This window comes from Helobdella robusta (genome assembly GCF_000326865.2).
Source record: "Helobdella robusta unplaced genomic scaffold HELROscaffold_1, whole genome shotgun sequence".
Lineage (NCBI taxonomy): Eukaryota > Metazoa > Annelida > Clitellata > Rhynchobdellida > Glossiphoniidae > Helobdella > Helobdella robusta.
In genome coordinates, this window is record NW_008703570.1 from 698718 (window position 1) to 711966 (window position 13249).

Here is a 13249-nt window from a genome sequence, read left to right on the forward strand (position 1 = left end):
AACTGAATGACAATCAACTTTCTTTCTTTTGTCTTATCTATTTTTTCTTGCACTTATTGTAGGCGCTTTTGAGATTTTATTAAAAAGCGATTTATAAATTTTAATTTAATAATAATAATAATAATAATAATAATAGATCAAGCATTAAAATTTACATACAAGCAATGAATTTCGTTATAAGAAATATTTGAGAAAAATTTTTTGTAAGTTTTTGCTGACATTTTTGAACATTTATTAATGGTAATAATTGTTCATAAAAAATTTCCTCAAATCGTTTTTGTAATATTCTTATAATATGAAGCCTAGTTTTTACTATGCAGTAAAAACGTTTTTAAATAATTAATATTCATTAACTTGGTCATATTCATCAAGTTGTTGATGTCTGTAATGAGGGTTTTGTTGTCGCAATCCTCATCATCACAAAAGTTTCCTTAGGTATTATAATCTAACTTTATTTAATTACTAACCGAAGTTCATAATTTATGCGTATTTATGTTAATTAATGTGATTTTATATTTGTAACAACACATGTATTCACTTGGTCATGACAAAAATTATAATCTCTTTTTTCATAGCTATGTTTTTTAATTTCTCTCGCATTCATGGTAAAAAAAATTTACAAATACGATCAATACGATAATTCATGAAAGTGGAATTTGAATAAATACAAATCTTTCTTTCATTTTCTCCCTTCCCCCTCTCTCTCGTTTTCTTTACTTATAAAAACACAACACACACACACACCTTAAAGATTTTCATTAAGAAAGCCAAAATAGTTTTAAAAAATAAACATGGGGTGGTAGTCCACCCTCAAAAAATTACCTGTTAGAGGAAATAAAATAAGGAAAAATTTTGAATAAAATTTCAGATAATAACATCATAAAAATAGATAAAAAAAATAAATAGGAAAAAAATACAAAATGAAAAAATTACATTAAGAATATTATGTTCTAACTATCTAATAATCAGACGCTGCAGATTTTTTTTTGATATTATATATATATATATATATATATATAATTATATATATATATATATAATTATATATATATATATATATATATATAATTATAGCCGTAATTTTATAAATTTAACATGTGCTAATATGTATTTTCTGTTCTAAAATTTATTGAAATATTTGAAGATTCAACTTCTTTTCTATGAACAAACTTATAAATAATAAAAATCGTGATAGTTTGATATTTTCATTATTCACATTTTGTGGCATAACTGTACAGTTTTGTTAGTTACATGCATGCATATATTCAACAGCTCGGAAGATCCAAAAACGAGTTCCGTCAAATTTTATGATCAGCAAAATGTTTGCTGTTACCATACCATTTTTTTCGTTTAAAGCTTAATTTTTTGACATTTTAAAAATATTTTGTCATGCTTTTAATGAAATTCACCTTATTAATAAGTAATTATTACTATCACCGACTCAAACAAATATTACTCATTCAAGCGACCAGCTTAATTTAATGCATGAGAAATATTTATAAGACTTGTCTTGATTGGGAGGTACTTCAAACCACCATTAATTTTTTATATTGCGCTTGTATATCAAAATGTCCTCAAAAAGAACAAACTTTTTCAAATATGATACTAATTAAAACTTTTTATATGTTGGCCTGCCGGTCAGAAGTTAATTATTATACTAAGAGTAAAATAAATTTAATATGTCAATCAAATAAATCACCTTATCGAACACAATATAAAGCTGATGGTGCCAATTTTAATGTTGTTAATATTCAATTACTGGTATATAACTGCATTTCATGCAACGATGTGCAATCAGATTACGTTGCTATCCATGCAATAATATTCGTTACTTTGGAACACGATGGGAGAGGGGCTTCAAGTTTATGAGATGGTACAGTGCGTGCACTTGGAAAACTGGAGATCAAATAACAATAATTTATTCAAATTTTCAAATTTAGTGCAATATAAATGTTTAAATAGTTTTCCTAAATGGCAAACAGACTTTGAATAATATACAAATAAAAATAAATTTTTAATGGTCATCTTTTGTGCTTCGTAAAAGAAGGGATCAGGAATCATCTCAATTTCAACGAAACATCTGAATGTACAAAACGATGAGTCAAAAGTTCGTTGGCTTGTTTACTAATCTAGTCAGCATCATTCTTCTGCTTAAATTCTGCTTAAAATTAAAAAATGTTTGTGGACGTATGTTTGTTTGATTAATTGGTTGGTTGGTTAGTTGATTGATCGATCGATCGATTGATTGATCGATCGCGATCGATCGATTGATTGATTGATTGATTGACTGATCGATTGATTAATTGTTTGACTGATCGATCGATTGAGTGAGTGAGTGATTAAAGTTTTTGTTTTCAAAGTATTATTTTAAAAAATGGTTTCACAAAGCAACAAAATGCTATTTTAGTGCCATAAAAATTTGATTTGAATAAAAACATATTTAAAATCAATAAATCAATAGATAAACCCATCGAAAGCAAACGGAGTTAAAAAGTTAAAAACTTAGATAAAATTGGAAAAAAAAACAATTTATGGTAACAGGGTAATTCCAATTATAGTTATGAAATATATTTAAAGAAGATAACATATGAAACCCGAAAAGCGAAAATTATGACCAAATAGGAGTAAAGTAGAAATATTAATTATATGACGGTATTCAGTGAGATGGACCTGAAGCCCATTGGCCGTAAAACCGCCACAATCCTGACACAGGTTTGTTTAGTCTTTTAGACAAAGCACTTCGAGCTTATGGGGTCTGAGGCATCAGGCCTTGAGGTGAAGAGGTACGAAACGCTTCATTGCAGGGGAGCCCATCACCCATCGCCCATGCACACATCCAAATTTTACTGAAGCACGCCCATACATGCACATATTTCATCATCATATACGTGCAGGTTATGTTTATGTTTCTACGCTTGGATTAAAAAAATATGCTAAGGAAAAATTTTGATTAAAGAAACTTCGATGAGAAATGTGATTTTATTTACGAAAAATATATGCGTTGAGATCATAAAATAAAGGGTCAATAACAAAGTATTAATGTTTCAAATATTCAAACAAATTTAGTTAGAAAAATAAAATTATTTCTAAAATTTTTCTTATTTCTTTCTTTTTTCGACCGTAAAGCAAATTAGTTAATCTATTGAACTATTTTGTTGTCGAATTATTAATTTTCTAAACGAATGATCTGTTATTTTATACATTCTTTAAAAAATTTAAAATGGAATATCAATTCCGACTATTTTAACACAACAACGGGTTGTGGGTCCTACACCTATTTCTCGAACTGTTTAACGTTATTTTTCGTTCGATGTTATATAAACATCATGACAACATACGCTTGACACGCTTTGGTGGCGTGTAAGTATACAATATGGTGCGTTTTGGAGGTACCTTTCAATGCCACAGACGTGTTCTTCTGCCTCATTCTTCTACAGACACTTTTAATTTAATCACAAGCAACATCATATATAAAGAAGAATACATGCTTTGCTACAAGAAGAGCGTTCTTGCTTTCGAACCCAGTTCTTTTTAAACAATTCAATTGCTAGATATGACAGTTAAAATAAATGTAGCGTCAGAACATTATTATCGAACATTACAAATACGGAAGAGAACAATAATAAATAATTAACTAAAATAATGGATTTCAATAAATAAATAAACGTAAATCTTAACACATAAATTACCAGTACAACTTTAAAGTTATGAGTTCAAATATGAACGCTTAACTTTCCAATTCATGTTTGTTTACTTAAATTTAGTTTTTAAATAGTACTCGAATGTACGTACACATGTGTATAAGCATGTCTTTACAGATATGTGAACAAATTTTTATAAGAATGTGCACAAATGTACTACACTGTGCAAACAAACATAGAAATGTATGTACAAAACTGACTGCATCACTACTATTTAATTCTATATTTTCACGATTTATATATACGATTGTATCAATTAAATTGAAAGTATTATTTTAAACTTTAATGTTATATACATATAAATTTATATAAATTTATGTATATAAATAGTTATTGATTAAGCCTTACAACAGTATACGATATGGATTTTTTAAAAGCATAGTTTTCAATTCTCTTTAAAATTTATCAGTCAAATAATTCTTAATTTTGTGCAAACAATTTCAACACATTAAAAATTGAGAACTACTCTAATTGGTTTTAATGAGGCGCACAGTTTGATGCATGCCTGCATTTTGTGCGTGCAAACTTGGCGTGTTTAATTTACCACTGAAACCGGTTAGGCAGACAATTTTGGAATGTTTGTTTTCGCAGAGGAGCGTTGTGGAAATATTGATAAGTATAAAACTTTCATTATAACGTCGTCGTACGTGCGCTTCTTAACGTTGCGATGCTGTTATCTAATTGAAGGGGTTCTGTAGCTTCGTCAGCATCATGCGTGTTAGTCATGTTATAAGACATCCTGTTTCATCTGGGGATAAAGTATCAGCTATGTTTTATGATTTACACGTAAAATGCAGGATGCTTTCAAAGCTTCCATAACATGCACGTTTTGAATTACTCTATTTTACGAAAAGAACATCATCGTACAAAGTGTTTGCTCATCTTTTTATACTTTGTTCTTTTTACGTGATTAACCTTTTCAAAAAAATTTTATAACACGAGATTTCTAAAAATTTTGTTAATTTTACAAAAATGTTATGCTTAGCGTCATTCTAACTTCATCACTAATTAATCGTTCATTCGACAATCGTTCATTTGTTCAAAATGTCTTAAGTCTTACAACGATGGTTGGCTGGCTATCTCTCTTGCCTTCTTTTCTCCTACACATTTCATTTTGTTAAATCATTTTATTTGTAATATTTTTTTTTATAATTTCTTCATACCGACATTTCTCCAACGAACAAGAATATTTATAGTCTGTTTTGATCGGGCGGATATTTCTTTTATATCAAAAAACTCAAATTTGTGTACTTCAATTTTTAAATTGCACATCTAAACAACCGGGCATTTGTTTAACCTGCTAATATATTAAGAGTAATGTGCGTAGAGTTAAATAAGTATGCGAGGTGAAATGTACGATGTAATTTTTGTTTAATATTGTTCATCATTGTACGAGTCTACGTGATTGTCATTTATTTGAAAATTTCGGTCTTATCAAATCCTATTCCATCTATTTTCAGGCAATTTGTACTTTTACTATTTTATCTCACCAGTTACTTATCATTTTTATATATATATATATATATATATATATATATATATATATGTGTGTGTGTGTGTGTGTGTGTGTGTGTGTGTGTGTGTGTGTGTGTGTGTGTGTGTGTGTGTGTGATTGGAAAATGGTCAATATTTTTAATGATTCCTAAAAAAATTTCATTTATATTTATGTTCCATGTTCATCAAGCACAACAGCAAAAAACTAATCTTGCATCAATCATTATATTGGTTGTGTATACGTTAACGCTACGTAATTTGAATAATTCAACTCGAAGATGTTGTTTTATTTCTTTCTATCTCACTTTTACTACACCCACTCCAAATATAAAAAAATGTTAAGGGTCTGTCAATATTCAATTTATCAATATCATAATTCTAATCATCAAGACTAAAAAGATCATTTTTAATGTACATAAATGTTATCAATTCTGTTGTTTGTTTTGGTTTTTTATATAAGGTAAACTCATAAACAAACCAACCTTTAGTTTGTATTTGTTTGATATGTATCGATAATAAAATGATTCGATTTAATATTAAACATTTATAATGTAGAATGTACACGTAGAAAAATCTCAACTGTTTGAAATCGTGCAGATCGAGAACAAATAACATTTCGAAGCAAATTCTGCGTTAAAAATTAGCGACAGGTTTTGTTGCGAATTAGCATGTGTTCTTTTTTAATTATCGCAAAAATGCAAATTAGCATCATTCAATATATTTTAATTAGAGCATTTTTCAGACTATACCCCAACAATTTCTGTATTGGCCTGTATTAGTCTAACATTAGGTTTTGTGTTGAATAATCGTGAATTTAACTTTTTTTTAACTTTTTTGACTGTGTTTAATATACATTTGAGTTGCATATCAGTTTTTAACCATACTGACACATAAATTTCATCATAATATTTGATAATTTGTTTTACGAGATTTTGCAAATTTTAACAAAAAGAATTAATCAAAAAATGAATAAAATAAAGTCAAAAGTGTCATAGGTGTTGAAGTGAGAAATGAAATAATAACATTTAACTAATTTAATAAGTTGTTAAAATTTAGGTAACAGATTAACGAAATTTTAAAAATATTTTCTTGAATTTTTGAACTACATGGCACGTGAATGTCATCAGCACAGTCTGTTACCACATTTAACTGCTAACGAATGTAAAAAGTAATAAATTATTTATTGATCTGTTTTTTATAAGTTTACAATTGGATTAAATATAAATTATATAAGGATAGGTCTACAATATATTATATATATATTATATAATTTAAATATATATAAATTATGATATATATATTATATAAATATATATATATGCGTGTGTGTAGCGCACGTGTGTTTATATAGCTTCAGTCAAGATTTGGAACACACTGCCAGTTAATTTAAAAGTTAAAGTGCATATCAATCAAAGCTGTCGATGGCGGATTTGTGGAACGTATATAATTGTTGCGTTCCAATCAGCATGAAACGGTTTTTAAACTTCATTGAGCTTGGGGTGGATGGTCATGCACTATCACTGATTAGATCTTACCTGAGCTGCAGACAGCAGTTTGTGAAGCTGGAAAACCATACTTCCTCTACCTGCTTGATCGATACTGGAGTCCCTCAGGGTTCTGTCCTCGGTCCAATCTTGTTCACTACCTATGTGTCTCCTGTTAGCGACATTTTTAGTAAAAGTGGATTATTTTCTCATCACTACGCCGATGACACTCATCTGCATACATTTGTCACTTCTGGCGATCTTGAAAGCAGCTTTCGAGTCTTAAGCAATTGTACTAGCAAGATTTATCGGTGGTATGCTACTAATTTCCTTCTTCTCAACCCTAACAAATCTGAAATTATGGTCATTGGGACACATCAACAACTGTCGAGGTTTCAGCTCGAGGTAATGGACATAGCAGGGTCCACATTGCCCATCTCGGATGCAATCAAGTTGCTTGAGGTCACTTTTGACAAACATCTAAATTTTGATAAAACATATCAGAAATCGTCATATCCTGCAACTATCACCTCTGCGCAATAAGACATATTAGACATATGATTACATGTGATGTTGCTGCTTCCCTTTGCAGATGTTTGATTCTTTCTAGATTAGACTACTGCAACTCCTTCTTGTATGGGGCCTGAAAGCTACAGACTATTTAAAATAAAACTGCTAGATTGATATTTAATAAACCTCCTCGTTTTAGTTCTTCCATTCTCTTCCCAATGCGTCATTGGCTTCCAATTTCCGCTTGAATCATCTTCAAAATTGCAGTCCTTACCTTCAAAACCCTTTTATTAAAATCCCCAACATATCTATACGACCTTATATCTAGACATGAACATACTAGATCACTCCGCAGCAGCTCAACAGGTTTCCTAAACATTCCCGTTGCCGAATCCCGCCTGGCTGGCCGCGGTTTTCGTCACGCTGCTCCGTGTGTCTGGAATGCGTTACCTCCTGAGTTAAGACAATGTTCCTCGTTGAGTCTTTTCAAAAAGGGATTAAAGACTCATCTTTTTAACACGATGTTTATATCATTATTATTATTATTGATGATCCTGATGCGTTAATCAGTTCAGTTGGTTGATTTGGTTCAAAATCCTACAAGGTCCAGAGAGGAATATTCTAACACGACACACACTATGTTTCCTCTACGAAAAACAAGCTGTGTGCAAAACTTAAATATATATATATATATATTTTCATTCAAGTGCTATTTATATATAATCCTCTTCTTAAGCCTTTTTTGAAACAACATGACAAAAATCAATGTAACTGCTCAATTTGAATCAATTTTTTCTACCACATAAGACAGCAAAAGTGTTTTTATGTTGACCTTTCAATAATTTAAAATTCCATCCTTTTCCAAGCAAACATTTTTTAACTGTTTGGTTTTGAAAAGAATTTGAAGTGTTGAACCGTTTTATATTGTGGCTCTCTAGATGACTGACTATTTGTTGATATTTGGCAATGTTGGTTGTTTTCATTTCAAGTCGTTTTAGTTATCAGTCGAATCAGATTTTTAACATTTTATGTCCAAAATTTGAACTTGTTTTACATTGTTTTAATTTATGACAAATTATTTTAATTTTATACAGGAAAGTGTAGTGATACACTTGTTAGAATCTTAGATAACTTTGGAGAATGAGTGAATTGATTTTTTTTGTCAGTTATGTTTATTAGAAAGATTAAGAAAATTTTATTTTTTGTTGACAAACATATTTTGTGCTTTATATAATTTGTAACGTTCAAACGTCGTCGTCCTAGTTTGATATCCATCCCAATATAGGTAGAGCAATTTTATAAGGCTTTTAGAATAATTGTTATTTTTGTATTTTAAAAACAACGTTTTTTGTGTTGGTGTAAATTATAACTAATGTCATAAAATGAGCTGTTGAAAAGATTATATTTGTGTGTAATGTAAATCGAGAGATGGAAGCGAACGCTTAATGTATTCTCACTTTAGGCCAAACATTCTCGCTTTTATATTAAGTAATATATTAATTATAACATTAAGTTTTATAAATTTGTTTTACTTTTCATACGAAAGTGTTCAATATATTTGCAAAATTAGATGTACACACGCCACAGGTACACGCCACAGACACATACACACATGCACATACATGCATATACAAGCACACACACACATACATACACACTATACATATTCATGTGAAAGTAAATGTATGTATGAGCTGGGCATACGTAGTACGTATGTACAATATTTTTTGAAAACATTCAATGGTTTATTTACAGGATGCGATTTTCTTTGCTACCTTTCATTCAGTTATTTTCAAAAATTTTCATTCTTTTTGCCTCTTTATTTAACATGGTTTTTATGGCAACAAAAAGTTGCGAATTTTCTTCTCTAATTCATTTAGAGATGATGGTGCTGTGTAGCGACGAGTTGCTTCCTATGGAGTATCTGTCATGCAGTATGTATGCATTGTGCATTGTGGTACAGTGCACTGGTCCTGTGCGTTATCACATTACATTACAATCCATTATATGATCTCCTATGTTGCTTGCGCTGAATAACGTCCTTTCATATTGCTCCCGTTGAACGATTTTTTTATCTTTTTTTCAAATATCTTACTTTGACGTTTTCATTTTCTCTGTTGGTTGTTTGGCGCTCCAATCTAAGTCAGTCATTCTTCTTTTGATAAGGAGCTGTTAATTGATATTAAACCTATTATTCAGACGTTAATATAAATTGCACTGCATCAAATTGCATAACTTTTGGTTATTTTTTTTCGTTTTTGGTACTTTATAACAAAAATTTTTTTTCACATGTTTAATGATTAAACTTACATCATTAAATCAACTGGCTCCTAATTTGATCTTTTTTTTATTTTATGCAATTTAATTGTCACTTTATAACGTTACGTTCTATGCAGAAGTCATTTTTCAAATTCACATTTTATTTCAGTACAAATCATTATTTCATGTTTAAATTGTTGTACGTTGTTCTCAATTTTATTTTTTGTTGATGCATTCAGCTAGTTTGTGCCAAGCAGTTGTACACATTTGCTACAACTTTTAACCTTATCCATCATTAAACTATTCATGTTGTATACTACTATATTCAATACTTTCGTACGGTTAATGGGATCGTTTATAAAATATCCTTACGTTGTAATCTGGAAAGTTGAAGGCTTCTTACTTATAAAGATTATTTAGTAGTAGCTTCCAACTATATAGCATCAATTTGTTAATTAGCCAAGCACTTATCTAGAAACTAGCTGACAGGCGTACTTCGTAACATTTTAGAAAAAATAAATATTTTGTTAATGGTAGAGATTCATTAACTTACATAAAAAACGAAAAATGAAATAATTAGCATAACATTTTATTTACAGCCAGTTGCGGATCTAGGCTTCCCCCGTTGTGAGCAGTATTTCTAATAAAATTCAGTAAAACTCGTTGTTTGAAAAGATAGACCACCGTTTTATGTAAAAAAATAGACCTGATATGCAAATAAGGTCGTCAGACACAATACCACAAAGCTTAAACCCCCGTTCTTAATTTAAGCATTTTCAAAATTGTCCAAATCCGCCACTGTTTACTGCTGTACTCTGCTCAATAATCAAACAACTAATCTTAATCTAAATACAAAATGTCCAACTAATGATCATTGTCAATTTTACAGATATCTACACTGAGAATTTTTAGTACCTATCCCGATAAAATTTCATGATTTTTTTATAAATTCCCATGTCAATAGTTTTTCAATTTATTGATAATTTTCCTCTACGTTTATGTATATAGTTTACAAGATAAACAATGTTATTGGTTGTTGTTCAACGTCAATACAATATATTGTATTGAGGATAAACAACTGATTAATACGACTGTTGCTCGTTTGAAGTTTGAGATTAACGATTACCAACCAACCAACCAAGCAGCAAACAAACCAGCAAGCACTCTAGTTGGTCAGCCAGCCAACCAAGCACTTTATTTGACAAAATTCAAAACAAGCAATATTGTTTCATTTCGATTTAATCTTGACGAGCCATACTGGCAGCTTCATAAACATTCAGCTTGGTCAATGATAACTGAACCTGAACAATGTGGGAATTTTAAAAAACAGCCTAAAATGATTTATTTGTTATTTGTTAGATAAAATTGTCTAATTAAAAAATTAATTAATTGTCCCCATTAATGACAAGAATATTTTTACTGTTCTGTTATTTTAAATTTAGCATATATAATAAAACTCTGTTTTCATCACAAACTGTGTACCAATAGGTACAACAAGTGTCCAGAAAATGTTTTGTCCTGCATATCAGATTTATGTTCATCAAAATGAAACTTGTCTGCAATTAACAGCCTGTAAATACAATTTCACATGACATTATTTATTGTTTATAATTTAAATTAATGTTTTCGGTCATGAAACAATCAGTGTTACAAAATCACCATAGTTTTTTGGTTTGAAATAAAAATTTGACGTCGAAAACATTTTGTTATTTTTGGCATTCATACATTCCGTTCTGCTTTTTATTGGTTCTATCATGCACTCTTTGTGATCAAATAAGTCATCTAATTAATAATCGTTCAATTGTTTTGCGAAATAATCCAGACTTATTCTCATAGGTATCGCACACATTTCTTCATAAATTTTGTTTTTTCTGTTTCAGTTCGTTTATAGGACTCGTTACCAAGAGGGGGGGGGGGGGAATTTACCTTAATTCATTCAAAAAATTTGTTTATAAATTAGTTTAGAATGATCATTTTTCATTTTTTACTCTTTGATCATTGCTGTTTCTGTTTTTTGAGCTTTTTATTATTCGTTCTGTTCAATCTGCGTTTGTCACGTTGAAAACGTAAATTTTTCCTTTTGTTCATGTTCTTGCAACAATTAAAAACTTCGGGTCTCCCAGGTAATGTATTTTACTGAATAAATGATTTTTTTTTAATTTTTTAAATTCTTCAGGCTGGAATATTTTACAAAAGTTGCGAAAGTAGAAGCGATATTGATTTTTTTAAGGCAACATATGCTCTCCATGTTCCTTCTTTGTTTTAATTGTTTGTCTACTATGAAAGTTACATTTAAATGGATGAACACAAAAAAAAATAAATTTTATTAAAACTTGAGTTGAAAATATAAGATAGGTGTTATGTAACGCAAATGTAAATTGTGATGTTGAACAATGCGTATTCATTTGTTGTTTGTTAGAGGGGTAATTTATTTGTTCATTAGAACATTTATATGTCAATGGGTTTAAATTACTTGGAATCTTTGCGTTAATTTATAAAGCTATCTATCTACATTTGTCAAGAAACAATCGTCCATATGTCGTTTATTCATGTAATAACATCTAATGCAACACGAAAGAGACGTTGAAAGTTGAAAGAGCACTGAGCATAAAAATAAAATGTGTGCTTCTTATAAAGAGCAGCAGGAGGACAGCTGCTGCGTTGTGGTGGCTGTTGCAGTAGCAGCCCGACAATCATTTCTGCAATTTAATGCCACATCCACCTTTGTACGAATGCGTTACATTATTTATTTTTAAACCCTTAATGTTGGTTAAATATTTTGCGATTCAGTTAGCTAGATTAATAGAAGTTTAATTTTATTTATTTTCATTTAATTCAGTCATCATTTTTTGTAATTACAATTTATTATTATCATGATGAAATCTCAGTGGATAAATCTGTATTTTTTTGTTAAAAAATAATCTTTTGTTTGTAGCGGCTTGTAGTAGGTAAGTAAGTGAGAGAATTGAAACAAACGATGTCTTAATAAAAACTCATCGTGATGGTTGCTTTTCAATTTCCGACAGAGTTCACAGTTCCATTAAAATTTTGACGATAATTTTTTCCCTCTAGATTTGAAGAAATAATTTTTATACACAAATTTAAAAATCTCATGAGTTTGAAAACATATTTAGAAATGTTTGTCTATAACAATGATAACTTAAAATTACTAAATTGAAAGTAGTTACCAAAAAAGCTCGAATTAAAAAGAAGGTGATTATGTGTTCAACAAAAACACTCATGTGTAATTGTCAACAAATTTTAACCAAGTGATTGAAATTAGTTTTAGTTAGATTAATTGCGTGACAAAGATTATATATATATATATATATATATATATATATATATATATATATATATATATATATATATATATATTTCAAAAATTCAACACTACTTTCGACATTGTTTAACTTTTTTATATTTCTTTTTAATTTATTAATTTCAGAGAAATTAGACATTTTATTGTTTTTTTTTAATTTTTATTAAATAAATTTGCAAATAGCTATTTCGAGTTATAAATAACTCATCTTCAGTGCATTATATATAAGGTATGTAAGATATTTGATATAAAGGAACAAGTAATTATTAATTTATATAAATTATTTAATTAAAACAGAAAACCAATAAAATAAATTTAATAACTATAAACAATATAAAACGCGATTTTTAAAAATATTTTGATTTGGTTGGTTGGTTGGTTGGTTATATATATATATATATATATATATATATATATATATATATATATATATATATATAATAAAACATATAGTCTTTTGCGTTTTAAAAGCATCTCCG